The sequence below is a fragment of the Symphalangus syndactylus genome, chromosome 4 (assembly GCF_028878055.3).
Source record: "Symphalangus syndactylus isolate Jambi chromosome 4, NHGRI_mSymSyn1-v2.1_pri, whole genome shotgun sequence".
NCBI classification, from domain to species: Eukaryota; Metazoa; Chordata; class Mammalia; order Primates; family Hylobatidae; genus Symphalangus; species Symphalangus syndactylus.
The window spans coordinates 15,444,752-15,467,081 of record NC_072426.2 but is presented as its reverse complement, the minus strand read 5'-3'; the positions used below and the strand labels follow the sequence as shown (position 1 = coordinate 15,467,081).

Below are 22,330 nucleotides of genomic sequence, written 5' to 3'. Positions count from 1 at the left end.
AACGACACGAGGAATCATGAGTTGGCTGTACAGCTCTGCCACGTCGTGAATTTTACAAGCCACTGAGTTGGCCTCATCTAATCTCTGAAAGAAAGGAGTTGTGCGTGTCTTAATGCCCACTGAGCTCTGCTTGCCCTCTTTTGAAGCCTTTTTTGTGGGAGGGTAGGTGACTAGCCCAAAGCCACACAGCTGCTTAGCGAAAGAGAAAGGGAGACTAGGACCCAGCCCTCCTGCTGCCCTTCCCAGCACATAATTGTTTCTTTGCTCTTTATTCTGAATGCCCTTCTACAAAACAAAATTTGTAATGTCAAAATTGAGTGATTTTGAAAAGAAGCTTAAGTTGTATCTCCAGATATTTAAAAAAAGAAGCTACATATAATGACTTTCATATTCATGAACAAAGAAGCCAATAATGGCAAATAAAGCTGCTAGTGTAAATAAATGCATTGACCTGAGTTCGTAACTTCTCTCTCGTATCTGGGCAAGTTAATTCACTTTGCTGAAGCCTCAGTTTCCTCATTTGCGAAATGGGAGAAATAATGTAGTTTGGGATTGTGAAAATGTAATGATAGAGATATATAGCACTTAGCAGAGAGCCTTACTCACACAAAATAATACTTCATAAATAGTGCTAATAAATAATTTCCTTAGTGGCTGAATTAGTCCAAGCAGGCATTCATTAATTTAAAAATTACGGCCAGGCAAGGTGAGTCACACCTGTAATACCAGCACTTTGGGAGGCAGAGGCAGGTGGATCATTTGAGCCCAGGAGTTCAAGACCAGCCTGGACAACATGGTGAAACCCCGCCTTTACTAAAAATAAAAAAAAATTAGTCAGGCATGGTGGCGCACGCCTGTGATTCCAGGTACTCAGGAAGCTGAAGTGGGAGAATACCCTGAGCCCTGGGAGATCAAGGCTGCAGTGAGTCAAGATCACGCCACTGCACTCCAGCCTAGGCAACCGGAGTGAGACCCTGTCTCAAAAAATAGTAATAAATAAAAGTTAAAATTACCAGGTCTCGGACAATTTGTGGTAAGCATTGGGGATCCAACAGTGAACAAAAATACATGTAGAACCAGATATTCCCAAGCACAATAAATTGCAACGTTTATAAGTACTACAAAGAATATTTTGTAGTACTTATAGTATTTATCCGATAGATTTATCTGACTTCCAAAAGATGTGACACATGAACTAAAGAATAAGCAGACGATAACTCAGATAACTAGATAATGAGGAGATAAGTAGATGAAACAGGAAAGAAATAACATTCCAATCAAAGGGATGTAGAATTGCTCCCCTTTTCCCAGGAAAGTTAGATGCTTTCAAAAGTACTTACTGGTTATTTGCAAGACAAAATATTAAAATAATTAGGAAATAGTACAAATGAAACACAATTAAATGAAAATATATTGTAGATGTGGTTAAGGGAGGGAGAAATCAAAATGAGCCATTTTGTTTGATTTTTTAAAAAATTTTGTGTTTACACATGAAAGAATAGGTCAAAATATATCTACAGTGATTGTTTCTATGGTGGGATTATGGGTGATTCTTAATTTCTATCATTTTGACTTTTGTAATTTTCATTGCAATAATTTAAATATTACTTGAATGATTAAAAAAATCAAAGTTTGGAAAAATAATTGACTACAGTTCAGGAGGCTGAGGCAGGAGAATGGCGTGAACCCGGGAGGCGGAGCTTGCAGTGAGCCGAGATCGCGCCACTGCACTCCAGCCTGGGGGACAAAGAAAGACTCCGTCTCAAAAAAAAAAAAAAAAAAAAAATGAAAAAACCAGAGATGGCTTTAAAAGATTGCAGTGATGGGCCACGCCTGGTGGCTCACACCTGTAATCCCAGGAGGCCAAGGCGGGTGGATCACAAGGTCAGGAGATCGAGCCCATCCTGGCTAACACGGTGAAACCCCATCTCTACTAAGAATACAAAAAAAAATTAGCTGGGCATGGTGGCGGGCGACTGTAGTCCCAGCTACTCAGGAGGCTGAGGCAGGAGAATGGCGTGAACCCGGGAGGCGGAGCTTGCAGTGGGCCAATATAGTGCCACTGCACTCCGGCCTGGGCTAAAGAGCGAGACTCTGTCTCAAAAAATAAATAAATAAATAAAAAGATTGCAGTGATGGGGGGAGGGAGTAGAAAAAGAATAGTACAGGCATCAAGAGTGGAGCACTGCAGAAATGTTTCTAAGCCACATGGCATCTATAATAAACTCCCTAAATACTATTTTTCCAAAATAAATTGGTAGTACTATCCTTTATAATTAAAAGTACTGACATCATTATGTGTATTTTGCTGTCTTTCAAGTTGTATAGGAGTAGGAAATGACAGTGCTGGTGGCAGAAGAGAAAACATTAGAATTTGGTTAGAAACCCAAACCTGATTAGGTTCTACAAGAATGATTTTTAGAGGAAGATCAGTAGTGCAGCTGGCCTAGAGATGACTGGAACCTTATTGTTTGGCCTCATTCTCTTCTACTCCACACCATCTTCTGCAGGACATCACTGGTTGACTACAACTTTCTGGCACATAAATTAAGTACCTCACATAAATCACGTATCTCACCTCAGGTTTGCCATTAGGGAAGATAGCACTGAGCCTATTATCTCAAACACAAAAGTTCTAGGCACCTGATGGACTCATGTCAGCTTGGATTAGGTGAGGAATCAAGAATAACATGATTGACATCTATTAGAGTCACGGTTAAAGCAGAGTGAAGAGTAGTTCCCCAAAAGAAAGCAGGGTGAGGCAGACAAAACAATAGGCCACATAGGGTGTTTGTGTTCTTCTGGATTCAGGTGTATGGTCCCAGCTGTGTTCTTCCTATAGAATCATTATCTTTCCAATCCTTACTTATAGAAGGCCACCTCCCCACATATCTGTGAAGCCTTTCCGGATGGCCCTTCCTAGCAATTATTCTCTTTATACTGCTTCTATCACTTAGTCATATAATGTATCACACTGTTTTATTTTTAGATTTGTTAGTTTTACTCCTGGAGACAAGTATTCTAGAGGCAAGCTGCCCGGATATAAAGTTTTACTCCTATGCTTACTAGCTGTGAGATGTCAGGCAAGTTACATAAACCCTCTAAGCCTAATTTCCTCATCTCTGAAATAGGGTTAATAGTATTGCTTTCATAAAGTTCTTAAGAAGTTTAAATGAGATTTTACATAATATAATATAATATAATATAATATAATATAATAACTATATATGAAGCTCTTAGTACAACTCTTGGCAACTTAATTGACATAACCTGAAATGAACTGCCTGGATCAATCTGTTTCCACCAAATTAAAGGGTGGGATGGGGAAACAAAGAATAACCCACAAGGTGGCAGTATTTGAATATAACTTTAGAATCTTACGTTTAAAAGCATAGTCCACCAAAAAAATCTCTGAAATTCAAGGCAAATGCTGGAGAAATTCAAGGCAAATTCAAAGCCTAGATGAAATAACAGAACTTTGAGATAAATCAAACTTATAAACTTAGCAGGCTTAGAATTCTATTACAATCAGAACACTGAACTCCCAAAATTCTTCCCTTTACTATGACTGAAAAATGTATCATTTTCCTTTCTCAGCCCATCTTACTGAGAATTGCTCCTATTCCTTTTCTACTTAGCTAAATAATTAAATCTGTGTTGTCACTATTAGAGAGAGAGAGAAGAACGAAAAAGGGTGAGTTTGATAGATAGTGGTTGAGCCGTCTCTTCATGCCATAAATCCCTAGGACTGATAGAAAAGACATACTTAGGCTGGGCGTGGTGGCTCATGCCTATAATCCTAGCATTTTGGGAGGCCAAGGCAGGCAGATCGCCTGAGGTCAGGAGTTTGAGACCGGCCTGGCCAACATGGTACAACCCCGTCTCTACTAAAAATACAAAAATTAGCCGGGCATGGTGGCAGGCGCCTATAATGAGAGGCTGAGGCAGGAGAATCACTTCAACCAGGGAGATGGAGGTTGCAATGAGCCAAGATCACACCACTGTACTCCAGCCTGGGCGACAAGAGCGAAACTCTGTCTCAAAAAAAAAAAAAAAAGAAAACATACTTAACATAATTAAACTTATCAATGCATTGGAAAACAAGAACCTTGGCCATTTGAAGGTCCAGAACTTAGGAAGAGTCCTTGAAAAATGGATAAGAGGCTAGACTGGAAAAAGTAACAGCCTGTGGTGTTGTGATATATATGTTGGTTTTGATCCACAGCTCTTGGCTCATAACTCCCATAGCCCTTGTTACAGTCATTTGTTATAAAGTTGGGTATGTTAGACCTCAGGAACAGGCCTCTGACCTTCTCCTGTCCTTCTTCCATAGTTTCCCCACCTTTCTGACTCTGGGTCTTAAGACCCTCCCATGAGAGAGTCCCACCCTGTACCCTAAGGGAAGGAATGCTGATGTCATGAAGCTTCCATAAAAATCCAAGAGGACAGAGTTCATGAGCTTCCAGATAGGTGAACACATGGAAATTCCTGGAGGGTGGCACACACAGGGAGGGCATGGAAAATCCACGTCCCTTCCCTCATACCTCACCCTACGCATCTCTTCATCTGTATCCTTTGCAATATCCTTTTTAATAAACCAGTAGGCCAGACGCGGTGGCTCATGTCTGTAATCCCAGCACTCTGGGAGGCCGAGGCAGGCAGATCACCTGAGGTCGGGAGTTCGAGACCAACCTGACCACCACGGAGAAACTATGTTTCTACTAAAAATACAAAATTAGCCAGGCATGGTGGCAAAAGCCTGTAATCCCAGTTACTTGGGAGGCTGAGGCAGGAGAATTGCTTGAATCCGGGAGGTGGAGGTTGCAGTGAGCCGAGATCGTGCCATTGCACTCCAGCCTGGGCAACAAGAGCAAAACTCTGTCTCAAAAAAAAAAAAAAAAAAAAAACCAGTAAATATAATTATTTCCTGAGTTCTTTGAGCCACTCCAGCAAATTAATAGAACTCAAGGAGGGAGTCATGGGAACCCCAACTTGAAGCCAATCAGTCAGGAGTTCCGGAGGTCTGAACTTCTGACTGGTGTAGGGGGATGTCAGAGGTATTTGAACCATAGTGACTCCATCTTGAATAGGGGCTGGGTAAAATGAGGCTGAGATCTGTTGGGCTGCATCCCCAGAAGGTTAGGCAAGAATAGTTACAGGATGAGATAGGAGACTAGCCCAAGATACAGGAAGAAACTGCTGATAAAACATGATGCAGAGTCGGGGAACAGCGGCTCACGCTTGTAATCCCAGGAATGGGAGGCCGAGGCAGGCAGATCACCTGAGGTCAGGAGGTCAAGACCATCCCAGCCAACATGGTGAAACCCCGTTGCTACTAAAAATACAAAAAAATTAGTCTGGCATGGTGGCAGGTGCCTGTAATTCAGCTACTCAGGAGGCAGAGGCCCACGGAGGTTGCAGTGAGCCAAGATTGCGCCATTGCCCTCCATCTCAAAAAAATAAAATAAAATAAAATACAAAAAAATTAGCTGGGTGTGGTGGTGCACTCCATCTCAAAAAAACAAAATAAAACAAAATACAAAAAATTAGCTGGGTGTGGCGGCACACTCCTATAATCCCAGCTACTCAGGAGGCTGAAGCATGAGAATTGCTAGAGCCTGGGAGGTGGAGGTTGCAGTGAGCCAAGATCGCACTCCAGCCTGGACAACAGAGCAAGACTCCGTCTCAAAAAAGGAATAGAGAAGAAATGCATAGAAAAAGATATAAGCACAATAAAGCTGGAGTGGCTATTATAATAGCAGAAAAGCAGATTTGAGACAAAAATTGTTGCCAGTAGCCGGGCATGGTGGCTCTCGCCTGTAATCCCAGCACTTTGGGAGGCTGAGGTGGGAGTTCAAGACCAGCCTGACCAACATGGAGAAACCCTGTCTCTACTAAAAATACAAAATTAGCTAGGCATGGTGGTGCATGCCTATAATGCCAGCTACTCAGGAGGCTGAGGCAGAAGAATCACTTGAACCTGGGAGGCGGAGGTTGTGATGAGCCGAGATTGCACCATTGCACTCCAGCCTGGGCAACAAGAGCGAAACTCCGTCTCAAAATAAATAAATAAATAAATAAATAAAAATAAATAAATAAATTGAATAAAATTAAAAAATTGTTGCCAGAGATAGAGGGCTATTTGATAATAATAAAAGGGTCAGTTCTCGATCAGGTGCAGTGGCTCATGCGTGTAATCCCAGCACTTTGGGAAGCTGAGGCAGGCAGATCACAAGGTCAGGAGATTGAGACCATCCTGGCCAACATGGTGAAACCCTGTCTCTACTAAAAATCCAAAAAGTAGCTGGGCATGGTAGCATGTGCCTGTAGTCTCAGCTACTCGGGAAGCTGAGGCAGGAGAATCGCTTGAACCCAGGAAGCAGAGTTGCAGTAAACCGAGATAGTGCCACTGCACTCCAGCCTGGGTGACAGAGCTAGACTCTGTCTCAAAAAAAAAAAAAAAAAAAGATGGGTCAATTCTTCAGAAGAAATAATGTGTATGCAGTTTTGCTACAGATGTGGTAAAAGAAAAAAAAGAATAATTTGTATATGTCTAATCATAAAGATTTACATTCCTGATAACAGAACTTCCAAATAAATGAAGTGAAAATCAACTGAACTAAAAGGAGAAATAGACAATTTCATGATCACAGCAGGAGATTTTAACACTCTGCTCTCAGCAATAGATAGAACAGTTAAACAAAAAAAGAATCAAGAAATTCATAGGTGTTTTGAACAATACTATAAGCCACCTTGACTTCTGTGATGGTTAATGTTATGTGTCAACTTGACTAGGCCACAGAGTGTCCAGACATTTGGTCAAACATTATTCTGTGTGTGTCTGTGAGGGTATTTCTGGATTCAAGTAACATTTGCATTGGTAGGCTGAGTAAAACAGACTGCCTTCTTTAATGTGAATGAGCCCCATCCAATCAGTAGAAGACCTGAATAAAACAAAAGGGAACTCCTCTTACTTGATTGCTTTAGAGCTGGGACATCAGGTTTTTCCTGCTTTTAGGCTTAGACTTAAACATGGGCTTTTCCTGGGTCTTGAGCCTGCTGGCTTTCATTCTGATACTACAACATCAGCTCTTCTACTTCTTGGGCGTTTGGACCAGGACTGGAACTATGCCATTTGCTCTCCTAGATCTCCAGCCTGCTGACTGCAGAGCTCAGACTTATCAGCCTCCACAATGACATGTGCCAATTATTTATAATAAGCCTGTCCCTCTGTCTTTCTCTCTTTCTCTCTCCCTCCCTCTCTCTCATCTACACATCCTACTGGTTCTGTTTCTCTGGTGATCTCTGACTAATACAACCTCATTGATGTTTATAAGGCACCACATCCAACAACTCCCGAATACATTTTGTTTTCAAGTGCATGTGGTATGTTCAGCAAGATAGACCAAATAGCGGACCTTAAAATGTCTTAATAAATTTTTAAAAATTGGAGTCATACAGAGTATGTTCTCTGATCCCAATGGAACTACATTAGAAATCAGTAAAAGTAAGATCTAGGAAAACTTCAGATATGTGTAAATAAACTAGATATTTAAAATATTACATTGGTCAAAGAAGAAATCACATAGGAAGTTAGATAGTATTTCACACTGAATGAATAAAAATACAACATATCAAAATTTGTATGATGCATCCAAAGCAATGCCTATTCAGAAAATATATAGCTTTGGTGGCCGGGCGCGGTGGCTCACGCTTGTAATCCCAGCACTTTGGGAGGCCGAGGCGGGCGGATCACGAGGTCAGGAGATCGAGACCACGGTGAAACCCTGTCTCTACCAAAAATACAAAAAAAATTAGCCGGGCGTGGTGGCGGGCGCCTGTAGTCCCAGCTACTCGGAGAGGCTGAGGCAGGAGAATGGCGTGAACCCGGGAGGCAGAGCTTGCAGTGAGCCGAGATCGCGCCACTGCACTCCAGCCTGGGTGACAGAGCAAGACTCCGTCTCAAAAAAAAAAAAAAAAAGAAAATATATAGCTTTAAATGCTTATGTTGGTGAAGAAGAGATGTCTAAAAATCAATGACCAAAAGTTCCACATAAATAAGCTAGGGAAAAAAAGAGCAAAGTAAATCCCAAAGTAAGTGGGAGGAAATAAAGATAACAACAGAAATCAATTAACTAAAATATAGGAAAGTAATAGAAAAAATTAGAAGAGCTGAAAATTGTTCTTTGAAAAGATCAGCAAAATTGATAAACTCCTTGCTAGAATTAGTTATTTAAAAAAAAAAAAAAAAAAGGCTGAGCGCAGTGGCTCAGGTCTGTAATCCCAACGGGGGATTACAAAGAGGCTGAGGTGGGCAGATCACCTGAGGTCAGGAGTTCGAGACTAGCCTGGCCAATATGGTGAAACCCTGTCTCTACTAAAAATACAAAAAAATTACCCGCGCATGGTGGCAGGTGCCTGTAATCTCAGCTACTTGGGAGGCTAAGGCAGAAGAATCATCGCTTGTACCTGGGAGGTGGAGGTTGCAGTGAGCCGAGACCGCACCATTGCACTCCAGCCTAGGCAACAAGAGTGAAACTCCATCTAGAAAGAAAGAGATGAAAGAAAGAAAGAAAGAAAGAAAGAAAGAAAGAAAGAAAGAAAGAAAGAAAGAAAGAAAGAGAGAAAGAAAGGAAAAGAAAGAAAGAAAGAAAGAAAGGAAAAGAAAGAAAGAAAGAAAGAAAGAAAGAAAGAAGAAAGAAAGGGAGAAAGAGAAAGAGAGAGAGAGAGAGAAGGAAGGCAGGCAGGCAGGCAGGCAGACAGACAGACAGACATCAAGAATTTCAAGGTCTGAGATTGTACCCTCCTGTTAAAGCTAACAAGTTAATCTGCCAGAGTTTCACAGAATCTGGCCTGCTAAATGAGATTCCTAAGTCAGAGACTAGCACTTTACCACTCACAGCCAGCAAGCAGCATGAGCTTCACATTTGCATTAGTTCTTTTAGACCCTCAAGTCCTATGAGAAAGACACAGAGTGGCCCAGGTAGGTGTTATAAATGTAGTGGGTTGGCATCTCAGTTAAGGAAACCCAGGCTTAGTAACTTACTCCCTTATAGTAGACTGCAAGCAAACCTGCCTGACTTTTACCCCTGAGGTAGAAATTATCTTTATTGTATCAGAGAGTAAAAACAAAAAACAAAAAACAAACCTGTCCCCTGCTCTAGAGGGCCCCACTGTCACTACTTACCAAGTGATTTGCAATACAAACATCTTTAAAAGATAACCCAGAACAAAGGCTGTCAGGGCCTCTACTCACGGGATCTGCAGAAACGTGAAGGAACCCACAGGAAATTTGTTCCCAACAAGAGCACCAATTGCCAATATCAGGAATGAAAAAGTAGTTATCACCACAGATACTACAGATATTAGAACAAAAACATAAAATAAAATAAAGTAAGAGAACATTGTGAACAACATTAGGTTAAAAAAAAGTTGCCTTTGAGAAGTTGAGGGTAGGAATTGACTGAAAAGGAGAATGAGGAAACTTTGAGGTTGTAGAAATATTCCATGTCTTGATGGAGGTGTAGGTTACATAGGGTACATGCATTTATCATAACTCCACAAATATACGCTTAAAATTTGTGCATTTCATTGTTGCAAATTTTACCTTAAAAGGAAAAAATGGGCTGGGCGCAGTGGCTCATGCCTGTAATCCCGGCACTTTGAAAGGCTGAGGCGGGCAGATCACGAGGTCAGAAGATGGAGACCATCCTGGCTAACATGGTAAAAACCCGTCTCTACTAAAAATACAAAAAATTAAAAAAAAAAAAAAAAAGACAAAAAAATACAAAAAGTTAGCCGGGCGTGGTGGCACACACCGGTAGTCCCAGCTACTCGGGAAGCTGAGGCAGGAGGATCACTTGAACCCAGGAGGTGGAGGTTGCAGTGAGCCGAGATCATGCCACTGCACTCCAGCCTGGGTGACAGAGTGAGACTATCTCAAAAAAATAAATAAATAAACAATATAAACCTTAGTAATGATTTTTATACTGAAGTCTTTCAGGGTAAAAGTATTTAGGGATAAATGATCAATACCTGCAATTTACTCTGAAATGCATAAAGAAATCTAAAATGCATAAAGGGATGAACAAATGGGTAGATATGTGATAAGGAAAATATATTTAAAATGTTCATGGTTTAATCTCGATAAACATGTAGTTGTTCACAATAATATTCGTCTAAGTTTGTTCTATGCTTCAAAATTTCTAAATAAAAATATGGAAAGAAAAAGAGACTTGAAAAACATGTACAGTCATGCATCACTTAACAATGGAGATACATTCTGAGAAACGTGTCGTTAGGCAATTTTGTCACTGTGCCCACATAATAGAGTATCTTTACACAAACCTAGATGGTATAGCCTACTACACACCTAGGCCATGTGGGATAGCCTATTGTTCCTTGATTACAAACTTGTACAGTATGTTACTGTACTGAATAGTGTCAGCAATTGTAACCCAATGGTAAGTATTTGTGTGAGGAAACATAACTAAACATAGAAAAAGTACAGTAAAAATATGGATTACAATCTTTTGGGACCACTGTTGTATTATGTGCTGTCTTTGACCAAAATGTTGTTATACAGCATGTGATGGTAAATCAGTTACAATAAATGGACCTTATTTGGATAATGATTTGGACACATAAGCTGTAAAATCAAATAGTATGACATACTAGGAATAATTTGAACACTGGCTTGTTACTTATTTATTGTTTTTATTTTATTTTTTTAGACAGAGTCTTGCTCTGTTGCCCAGGTTGGAGTGCAACAGTGCCATCACAGCTCACTGCAACCTCTCCCTCCAGGGTTCAAGCAATTATCCTGTCTCAGCCTCCCAAGTAGCTGGGATTACAGGCACACACCACCACACCCGGCTAATTTTTTGTATTTTTAGTAGACATCGGTTTTCACCATGTTGGCCAGGGTGGTCTTGAACTCCTGACCTCACGTGATCCACCAGCCTTGGCCTCCCAAAGTACTGGGATTACAGTCGCAAGCCACTGCGCCCGGCCTGTTTACTGCTTTTAAGCCTGTGTAAGAGAAGCTGTAGGCCCTGGGCTCCACAGTCCCTCACCCTTACCACTTCAGGGTCTGCTACCCTGAATTTAATAGCCAACAACTGCATTTCTTTGCCTGAAGACTTTGCCTCCTGAAGTCTTCTTGGCCTGCCCCTGTGGCTTTCTGCAAGTGCTGAGGAGGTAATGCTTGCCCAACTCAGACTCAGTCATCTGCAAAAGTCTTAGAACCTTCCTTTTTCTGTCTCACTCCCTCCACTTCCCCACTGGTGTTTCCCTCTCTCAAACGGACGACTTGCACTTAAATTTTTGCCTTTGCTTCAGCTTCTGGAGGAACACAAAGTGTGACATTGGGATAATGGCATTTCAGTTATTTAAAAAAAAAAAAGACTTTTTAAGTTTGGGAGACGTTTACTGAAATATTTACAGATAAAATTATATTACTTGCGATTTGTTCCAAAACACAAATGTTAGTGGGGAGAGTGGATAAAAATGTAGATGAAAAAAATGTCGGCCACGCTTAGTGGCTTACGCCTGTAATCCCAGCACTTTGGGAGGCCAAGGTGGGTGGATCACCTGAGGTCAGGAGTTTGAAACCAGCCTGGCAAGCATGGTGAAACCCCATCTCTACTAAAAATACAAAAATCAGCCAGCTGTGGTGGCAGGCACCTGTAATCCCAGCTATTCGGGAAGCTGAGGCAGGAGTATCGCTTGAACCCGGGAGGCAGAGGTTGCAGTGAGCCGAGATCGTGCCATTGCACTCTAGCCTGGGAGACAGAGCAAGATTCCATCACACACACACACAAAAAAGAAAGAAAAAGAAAAAAATGTCAGGATGATAATTATTGAAATGCAGTGCTAAACATGGTTGTTCATTATACACTTCTGTCTACTTTGTATATGTCAGACATTGTATTGCAAATGATCTGTAGGAGCTGAAAAAAAAAGGAGATATGTTTGGAGGCTTGGGCACAAATAGTTGCCTGGGCTCTGCCAAGCAGCCTCACCTGAGAAAGACATCAGTTTAAAAGCTGACCAAAGAATCCACCTGGGAATATTCAGAGCTATGTCATATTTGTAATAGCCCTAAACTGGAAACTGCTGGAATGTCCTTCAATGGGCGAATGCTTGAATAAGCTATGGCATATCTGCACAATGGAATGCTACTCAACAATAAAAAGGAACTAATTATTGATACACCAACCTGGATGGACCTCAAGAGCAACATACTGAGTGAAAAAAAAACAAAAACTAATCTCAAAAGATCATGGGATTCCATTTATATATATATATACATATATATGTATAAATATTTTTATATTTTCTATTTTTATATTTAATATATATTTATATTATATATATGTATATATGTGTAAATATATATGTGTGTATATATATATTTGTATATATGTGTAAATATATATGTATATATATATATATATTTTTTTTTTTAGATGGAGTTTTGCTCTTATTGCCCAGGCTGGAGTGCAATGGTGCTGTCTTGTCTCACTGTAACCTCCGCCTCCTGGGTTCAAGCGATTCTCCTGCCTCAGTCTCCCTAGTAGCTGGGATTACAGGCAGATGCCATGACGCCCAGCTAATTTTTGTAGAGATGAGGTTTCACCATGTTGGTCAAGGCTGGTTTCGAACTCCTGATCACAGGTGAACCGCTCACCTTGACCTCCCAAAGTGCTGGATTAAAGGCGTGAGCCACAACACCCAGCCCATTTATATATTCTTGAAAAGACATGACAAAGTATAGAGAAGGAGATAGATTCATGGTTGCCAGGGGTTCGGGAAGCAAGAGGTAGATATGACTATATATGGGTAGCAGGAAGAAGATATTTGTGGTAAGGATCTTGTGCAGTATTTTTTTTTTTTTTTTTTGAGATAGAGTCTCACTCTGTCACGCAGGCTGGAGTGCAGTGGCAGGATCTTGGCTCACTGCAACCTCTGCCTCCTGGGTTCAAGCAATCCTCTGTCTTCAGCCTCCCAAGTAGCTGGAATTGCAGGCATGAGTCACCATACCTAGCTAATTTTTTGTATTTTTAGTTGAGACAGGGTTTCACCACGTTGGCCAGCTGGTCGTGAACTCCTGCCTCAAGTGATTCACCTGCTTTGGCCTCCCAAAGTGCTGGGATTACAGGCATGAGCCACTGTGCCTGGCCAAGGACTACTGCTTGTGCATTTTCTTGATTACGGTGGTGGTTATATGATTCTACACAATTGCATAGAAATGTACACACACACACACACACACACACACACACAATGAGTGCCTATAGAGGAAAATCTGAATGAAGTCAATGGATTGTACCAATATACATTTCTGTGTTTAGGCTGGGCCCAGTGGCTCATACCTGTAATCTCAACACTTCGGGAGGCTGAGGTGGGTGGATCTCTTGAGCCCAGGAGTACAAGAACAGTCTGGGCAACATAAAGAGACCCCATCGCTACTAAAAATACAAAAATTAGTCAGGTGTGGTGACATGCACCTATAGGCCCAGCTACTGGAGAGACTGAGGTGGTGGGAGGATCACCTGAGCCTGGTAAGTTCGAGGCTGTGGTGAGCAGTGATCGTGCCACTGCATTCCAGCCTTGGCGACAGTGAGACCTTGTCTCAAAAAAAAAAAAAAAAATTCTGTATTTTTAATTTATACTATATGTAAGATGTAACCATTGAGGGAATGTGGGTGCAGGGTACAAGGGACCTCTATAAACCATTTTTTGCAACTTTCTAAGAATCTACAATTATTTCAAAATTAAACATCTTTTTAAAAGTAAAGAAATGGAAATAAAAATTTTTTCTGATGAAAATATACATATATATTTAGGATTCATTCTCTAGACTCACTTTAGATAATCCCAATTTTGTTGGCAACACCCAAAGCATGGTAATCAGGAGCCAGTCAAACATATGCCTTCTTCTCTCCATCAGGCCTAATCAGGGTGTTCACCTTGACCACATCAATGTCATAGAGCTTCTTCACAGCCTGTTTAATCTGGTGCTTGTTCGCTTTAACATCTTCAATGAACACAAGTGTGTTGCTATAACCGCCCAGTGGGTTCATCTTGCCTGCTGCCTAGACAAAGCCAATTTATCAATACAGGAGAATTGCAATAGAGAAAGAGTAATTCATGCAGAGCTGGCTGTGCAGAAGACCAGAGTTTATTATTGCTCAAATCAGTCTCCCTGGGCATTTGGGGATGAGAGTTTTTAAGGATTACTTGGTGGGTGGGGGGCAGCCAGTGAGTCAGGAGTGCGGATTGGTCAGGTCGGAGATGAAATCATGGGAAGTTGAAGCTGTCCTCTTCGGCTGAGTCAGTTCCTGGGTGGGGGGTCACAAGATTAGATGAGCCCATTTATCTGAGTAGTACCAGCTGGTCCATCAAGTGCAGGGTCTACAAAATATCTCAAGCACTGATCTTAGGCTTAACAACAATGATGTTATACCCAGGAGCAAATTTAGGAAGGGTCAGAATCTCATAGCCTCCAGCTGCATGACTCCTAGACTATAATTTCTAATATTTTGGCTAATTTGTTAGTCCCACAAAGGCAGTCTAGTCCCCAGGCAAGAAGGGGTTTGACTTGGGAGAGGCCTGTTATCACTTTGTTTTTTCTTTCTTCTTTTTTTTTTTTTGAGATGGAGTTTTGCTCTTGTTGCCCGAGTGCAATGGCGCAATCTCGGCTCACCTCAACCTCTGCCTCCCGGGTTCAAGAGACTCTCCTGTCTCAGCCTCCTGAGTAGCTGAGTTTACAGGCATGTGCCATCATGCCTGGCTAATTTTGAATTTTACTGGAGAACAGGGTTTCTCTATGTTGGTCAGGCTGGTCTCGAACTCTTGACCTTAGGTGATCTGCCTGCCTCTGCCTCCAGAGTGCTGGGATTACAGGCGTGAGCCACTGTGCCCGGCTTCATCTTTGTTTTAAACTATCAACTAAGTTCCTCCCAAAGTTAGTTCAGCCTATGCACAGGAATGAACAAGGACAGCTTGGAGGTTAGAAGACAGCTGGAGCTGGGTAGTTCAGATCTCTTTCACTATCTCAGTTGTAACTTTGTAATGGTGGTTTCATTGTTGTCTTCTATCTTCTTCATGGCGGACTCAGTGGTCAGAGGAAACTTGATGTTAGCATAGTGGTCAAGCTTGTTTCTCCTGGGGGTGCTCTTCCAGAGATATTTGGTCAGTTTCCCGAGTTGCAGTGTCTTGAGCCACCAGAAGGTGGGTGACGTGCGGATCTTCCTTTTTCTGTGGTTGTGGACACCTTTCAGCACTACCTCTGGGCCTTCAAAGCCTTCGCTTTGGCTTCAGCTTTAGGAGGGGCAGGAGCTTCCTTTTCGCCTTCGGTGCCATCTTGTGAAAAAGCGAAAATAAAGTTTTTTAAAAGGGCATCCAAATTTAGTGAAGTCCTATATCCATTGTTGACAGTGCGAAAGTGCAAGCTTTCTTTTCTCTGTCCAGGAGCAGGAGCAGTACAGTCTTCACTTGAAGCCCAGTAGCCTAATTATTATAGGCTACGTACCCTCTAAACCTGATTATAAGGCTCTCTTGGACATCTGAGAAGCTGCTCAACATCTTAATAAATTCCTTTTCAAGATAAACTAGACACTGTGTGTTCTGTTGTTTGCAGCTTTCAGTACTGGCCACTTTTTATTGTAATAGTTTCAATTGCCTGTCTCTATCCTGAGGGATATGGGAGAGTGATAAGTAAAGCTAAAATGTATCTCTACACACTGAAGCCACTGAAGAAATTGGTATAAAGATAGAAATTAATAAACAGATATTCAATCTACTTCAAGAATGTCTTTGTTATGCCACTGACTATAGCCTCTTGGGCACTTCTAGAAGCAGAGAGACTAGGGTCTATGCTGCTTTTTGATTATTAATGCTCCTCACTTTCTTTCTTCCTTTTCTTTTTAAGATGGAGTTTTGCTCTTGTTGCTCAGGCTGGAGTGCAGTGACAGGCTCGCAGCTCACTGTATTCTTCTGTGTCTAGAACACAAATTCTGCTTCTATACCTCGTTAATGTAATGTAATGTAATGATGGGTTCATCTGAGAACCCATACTTGTTCTCAGATGAAAGGACTACTGCCTGCAAATCCCTCCTGATGTTAAGTGTGGTTTATATAAGGTCCCTGAAAGAGGGCTGTTGAAGAAAGCTTTATAACTACTCTATGTTATAGGAAGATTAGGGGTAGACAAGAGGACAAGCAAGGGACTGGGAAGAAAGCAAGCGAAAATAACAAAACCTATAGTTCAGATAACAGAAATAAGATTTATAGAAATTATTTTGGCCTAAGAAAAGAAGGAGAAAGAGATCCAGGGCAGGATCTTTAAGGATCTCACAGGCAATATTTCCCCTATTACCTTTATTATGACTTTGTATTAAATGTATATGTGGGTGGGGATCCTTGCTGGTATTGGGACTTTATGTTTAATGTATTCAAGTTATACTATGAAGAAATTAATTTACAAAGCTTACAAAAGCAGAACTACATGAACAACTTCCATTGAATGAAATTTTACCTTGGTCCAAAATAGAAATGGCCAGTTTTACCATACATCTTTCTCTTGATCCCAGTCTTATATTTGAGATTAAAATGTATCTACAAAAGCACTTTAAAACAATTAAGATGATAGAGGGAATTGTTAGAGGTACACATGAAACCCGCTTTGCAAAATTATGACTGAGACAGGGAAAGAGATTTAACTTAAGCGACTCCATCTCACTTTTAACCTCCAAGCTGTCCTTGTTCATTCCTGGGCATAGGCTGAGCTAACTTTGGGAGAAACTTAGTTTGTAGTTTATCGTTTAAACAAAGATGGTAACAGCCCTTTCCCAAAGCAGATCTCCTTCTTGCCTGGGGACTAGATCGCCTTTGTAGGACTGACATTAGCCACAAGACCAGAAATTATGGTTTAGGAGTCATGCAGCCGGAGGCTACAAGATTCTGACCCTCCCTAGACTGCTCCTAAGATCAATGCTTGACTATTTTGCAGACGCCGTACTTGATGGATCAGCTGGTACCACCCGGATTAATAAACTGGCTCATCTGATCATGTGGCCCCCACCCAGGAACTGACTCAGCACAAGACAGTTTCAACTCCCTATGATTTCATCTCTGTCAAATCAGCACTGCTGGCTCACTGGCTTCCCCCGCCGCCCCCCCCCCCCACCCACCAAGTTATCCTTAAAAACTTCGCTCCCAAATGCCAAGGGAGACTGATTTGAGTAACAATAAAACCCCCATCTCCTGCACAGCCAGCTCTGCGTGAATTATTCTTTCTCTATTGCAAATCCCCTGTCTTGAACTGGCTCTGTGTAGGCAGCCAGCAAGGGGAACCCCCTGGGCAGTTACACACATGCTATGACTTGCATAATAGTTTCTCCTTCAAAGTTTTGTCATTGTTTCTGGTCTATCTTCTAAAATCTTAACCATCAGAAATTAAGACTTTTGAGAAAAACAAAAAACAAAACCAAAACTCCCAGTGAAGTTGGAGTAGCTCTGGGTCTGCCAAAGACCCACCATTAATCGTCATTCTCTACTTTTCTTTCATACTTTCCAGTTTGGAATCTACTATAACGTCCGTTGTTTCTCATTAAGATTTTGATTTGTTACAACCTTGAGAAAGAGGTAGAGACTTAAATTATTATCAAAAATGTTTTAATGAAAAAGATGAAGCTCAAAGAGGTTAAGTGACTTGCTCAAGGTCACAGAGCAGTACAAAAATCTCATCTCCCACATCAGAAACAGAGGAAGCCTGCTGTCCTCTCTAATACTAACACTTCAACTGAGAGAAAAAAGAGCCCTGGGGAATTTTCTCTAATCACCCCACATTAGCTGCATAGCACAGATTGCTTTCCACTTCTCAAATCTCATTGCACTTGCCATCTGCAAAATTCACTTAAGTTCTTCCTCATATTTTGCCTTGTCTTGCTTTTAAGTGCTTAGTAAGTTAATAGGTAAATGGTGTGTGTGTGTGTGTGCGCATGTGCATGTGTGTGCACACTCGTAACCCCCAATTATATAGTATAAGTATTAGAAACACAAATTAGACTTGTATTCTCACAAAATTTGGCACAGTATCATGCTTATGAAAAAATTAATTAATTTGTATATTAATTTAATCTAATTAAATTATTCTCTAATCTAGAGAATAGCATGGAAAATACAGACTTTGACCCTAAGAAGGTATAGCGAAAAGGACCATCTTAGTAGAAATAGGCCAGGCTCTTTCTTGCCTATTGAGTCTACCATTATTATTTTAACCATTCTTTTGCCAACACACTTCGCACACCTTGTTCTTCTTTTTGCATATGCCCACCTCAACCATAACCCTGGATCAACCTTAAAGTCAGCCTTCTTCTCTCCTTACATTTGTTAGTCTAGAGACAAGGTTACAAGCAAGTCTGGGCGCGGTGGCTCACGCCTGTAATTCTAGCACTTTGGGAGGCCAAGACGGGTGGATCACTTGAGGTCAGGAGTTCGTGACCATCCTGACCAACATGGTGAAACCCCATCTCTATTAAAAATACAAAAAATTAGCTGGGGATGGTGGTGGGCACCTGTAATCCCAGCTACTGGGGAGGCTGAGCCAGGAGAACTACTTGAACCCGGAAGGTGGAGGTTGCAGTGAGCCGCGATCACGCCACTTTACTCCAGCCTGGGCAACAAGAGTGAAACTCCGTCAAAAAGAAAGCAAGAAAGCAAGCAAGAAGGAAGGAAGGAAGGGAGGGAGGGAGGGAGGGAGGCACAAGGTTACAAGCAATGGAACTTACACTTGCTTAAATGATAAAGTATATTTGGGCTGAAAAGTCCAAAGGTAAAACTGACTTCAAATGAAGCTTGATCTTGCAGCTCAAATGATGCAAAAGCAAGTTTCTTTTTGTCTTTCCACTCTGCTTTTTTTTTTTTTTTTTTTTTGAGACGGAGTCTTTCTCTGTCCCCTAGGCTGGAGTGCGGTGGCGCGATCTCAGTTCACTGCAACCTCCACCTCCTGGGTTCACGCCATTCTCCTGCCTTAGCCTCCCGAGTAGCTGGGACCACAGGCGCCCGCCAACACGCCCGGCTAATTTTTTTTGTATTTTTTTTTTAGTAGAGATGGGGTTTCACCGTGATAGCCAGGATGGTCTCGATCTCCTGACCTCATGATCCACCTGCCTCGGCCTCCCAAAGTGCTGGGATTACAGGCTTGAGCCACCGTGCCCGGCCTCCACTCTGCTTTTTTCAGGCTTGGCTTCATTCTCAGGCCAAGCCCTGACTATCTTAAGAAGCCTGCTACCCAATCCTTTTGCTTTCATTTTCAGCAGGGAAAAGCAAAAATGTGACCCAGTATTCACAGTAAAAACTCTAAGTTACGTGCCCACCATTTACCTAATTCCTCAGGCCAGGTAAATGGGATAAACTGATAAGATTAAACTGAGTTCTGTGTCTCACATTAAAGCTGGAAATTGAATCAGTTTCCCTAAAATCACATGGATCTTCAAATGGAAATTAGTAGCTACTGGAAAGGAGGAAATAGATATAATTAATACATGTCCTCCATTTTTATTTATCTTGGCTAGTAGGTGTCAACAGAAGAAATGAAACAACTCTGTAGAATTCACCAATGAAAATTTATGATCTCCCATGTCTGCAGAATTATTACACTAATTACTCTCCCCTCACTTCACTCACTTTTCACTCTCTGCAAGGTATTTTTCCTCAGTTTATTAACTTGATCAAGCATCTCTTCATAAAAATGAAAAATAAAGGTCACTGAAACCAATGCCTTTTTTTTATTTTTTGAGACGGAGCCTCGCTCTGTTGCCCAGGCTAGAGTGCAGTGGTGTGAGCTCAGCTCACTGCAACCTCTGCCTCCCAGGTTTAAGCAATTCTCCTACCTCAGCCTCCCCAGTAGCTAGGACTACAGATGCGCGCCTCCATGCCTGGCTAATTTTTGTATTTTTAGTAGAGACAAGGTTTCACAATGTTGGCCAGGCTGGTCTCCAACTTTTGACCTCAGGTGACCCACCCACCTCAGCCTCCCGAAGTGCTGGGATTACAGGTATGAGCCACTGTGCCTGATCACCAATGCCATTTAACTGCTATCCTGTTTACCTCCCCTCACAGCCAAGCCCTTTCATTCTATATACAATGTAAACCATGTTAAAGTGAGACAAAAATAAGATTACTGTGCAACCCACAAAACACTGAACAACCTTCTCTCCCAGCCAATGTAAGTGACTGGTATGTCCTTAATAATCCTTCCTCTAGTCTCCCCTTTCTATAGATAAAATTTATTGAGATACTTAATCATAGAATTGCCTTCACTTTTTGATAGTGAGTAACTCTGTTTCCTCAGACTCTCCCCAAAATTATCCAATGGAAGGTCAAACCCTTTAAATAGGTTTTAACATCTTCTAACTGAAATGCGTCTCAGTTCCCCATGAGAGAGCTCTCCCCATTTACGACAGTAATAAAACCAACTTGTTCAACTAAAGGTGTGTTCCTGGTGGTCTTTGGCTAGAAGGCATTTGCAGTCTTCACTGTATTTGTCGCAGTATCCACTGAAATCCACTGAAGTATCCTTCGTTTCTCTTTGAATTATTCCAACATCCTCCAAATGGTTTTCCCTGTCACCAGTCTTATTTTCTCCAATTGATTCCCAGACTCCTTGCTAGAGTTATCTTTTCAAAACTCAGATCTGATTATGTCACTCATCACCCCCATATTCCTAAGAATAAAGTCCAGATACAATAGCCTGGCCTGTGACATTCTCCTTGATCTAGTTCCCTAACCACACCAGTTTTATCAATCACCACCACCTCCCTAACTCCAGTTCCATGCACCAGCCTTGATGAACTTGCTTTCAGCCCTTCTAAAACATTTGTCTGAACTCTAGAATGTCCTTTGGATCTCTCCTGATGCCCAGAATCTTCATCTAGCTAACTTTTACTTGTTCTTAAAGACTTACCTCAAGCATTTCTCATTCAAGCATTGAGAAGCCTTCTAGAATATTCCCAGAAGTCACTAGTTTGTGCATGATACTCACATTGCACTGTATTTACTTATGTGTTTTCCTTATGAGATTGTCAACTTCTTGAGGTCTAGAATTTTGTTATTCATCCCGATGTTCTCTGGCAGTGAACTCTACTCAAGGTTCTTCTCCTGCAATGTTTGAGAACAGAAATTGTGGTGTGGGACAGTCTTCTGCTATTCCTGGAAACAGAAGTGGGGGTTGGGGGTTAGGATTCTCAGATATTGAGGACTGCTTTGTGGGTGGAGCCCAGAAATTATAAATGTCTTGCGATATACTGGACAGCTCTGCACAAAGAACTTTCTCACCCAAAATGCCAATAGCACATCCATTAAGAAAAACCATAGTTTCTCAGTAAGTGTCTGCTTAGGAATGAATAAATGAACATAAATGAATAAGTAAAATAAAGTAAAAATGAAAGAATACATTAATGAATAACTGAAGGGGGAAAAGCAGCCTGACCATTTAGAGATGAAAGTGTACCCTAAGGAGAGACACCGATGGGAAATTCATGACTTGACAACTTAAAATTTTGTCTTTGTTATATTCTTAGCCCTTTTCCCCTAGAGCTGTGAGTGCGAGGTGCAATCTGAATTGAAAGAACTAATTAACCTATCTTCCTTCCTTCCTTCCTTCCTTCCTTCCTTTCTTTCTTCTTTCTTTCTTTCTTTCCCTCTCTGGCTCAGGCTACAATCTACTCGGCTTGCTGCTGCCCGCGCCGACTGCCTGGGACTGCCGGCGCGCGCCACCGCTGCCTGCCTTTTCTCCTTTGGATGCAGGCACGCGTTCGCCATCTTGGCCACGCTGGTCGCCAGCTCCTGACGCCGAGTGCTCTGCCCCCCTCAGCCTCCCGAGGTACTGGGACTACAGACGGAGTCTCGCTCACCCAGTGCTCGGTGTTGCCCGGGCTGGAGTGCGGTGGCGTGGTCTGGCCTCGCGGCAGCCTCTACCCCCCGGCCGCCTGCCTTGGCCTGCCAGGGTGCTGGGATTGCAGCCCCTGCCTGGCCGCCGCCCCATCTGGAAGGTGGGGAGCGCCTCTGCCCGGCCGCCCCGTCTGGGAGGTGAGGAGCGCCTCTGCCCGGCCACCCACCGTCTGGGAAGTGAGGAGCGCCTCTGCCCGACCACCCACCGTCTGGGAAGTGAGGAGCGCCTCTGCCCGGCCACCCACCGTCTGGGAAGTGAGGAGCGCCTCTGCCCGGCCACCCACCGTCTGGGAAGTGAGGAGCGCCTCTGCCCGGCCGCCCCGTCTGGGAAGTGAGGAGCGCCTCTGCCCGGCTGCCCCGTCTGGGAAGA

At 42.3% G+C, this 22,330-nt stretch overlaps 1 pseudogene; it reads right to left on the bottom strand.

Annotated features, from left to right (window-relative positions):
• Positions 1–13,871: 13,871 nt before the first annotated feature.
• Positions 13,872–15,369, bottom strand: LOC129480198 (large ribosomal subunit protein uL23-like; annotated as a pseudogene).
• Between the last annotated feature and the right edge of the window lie 6,961 nt (positions 15,370–22,330).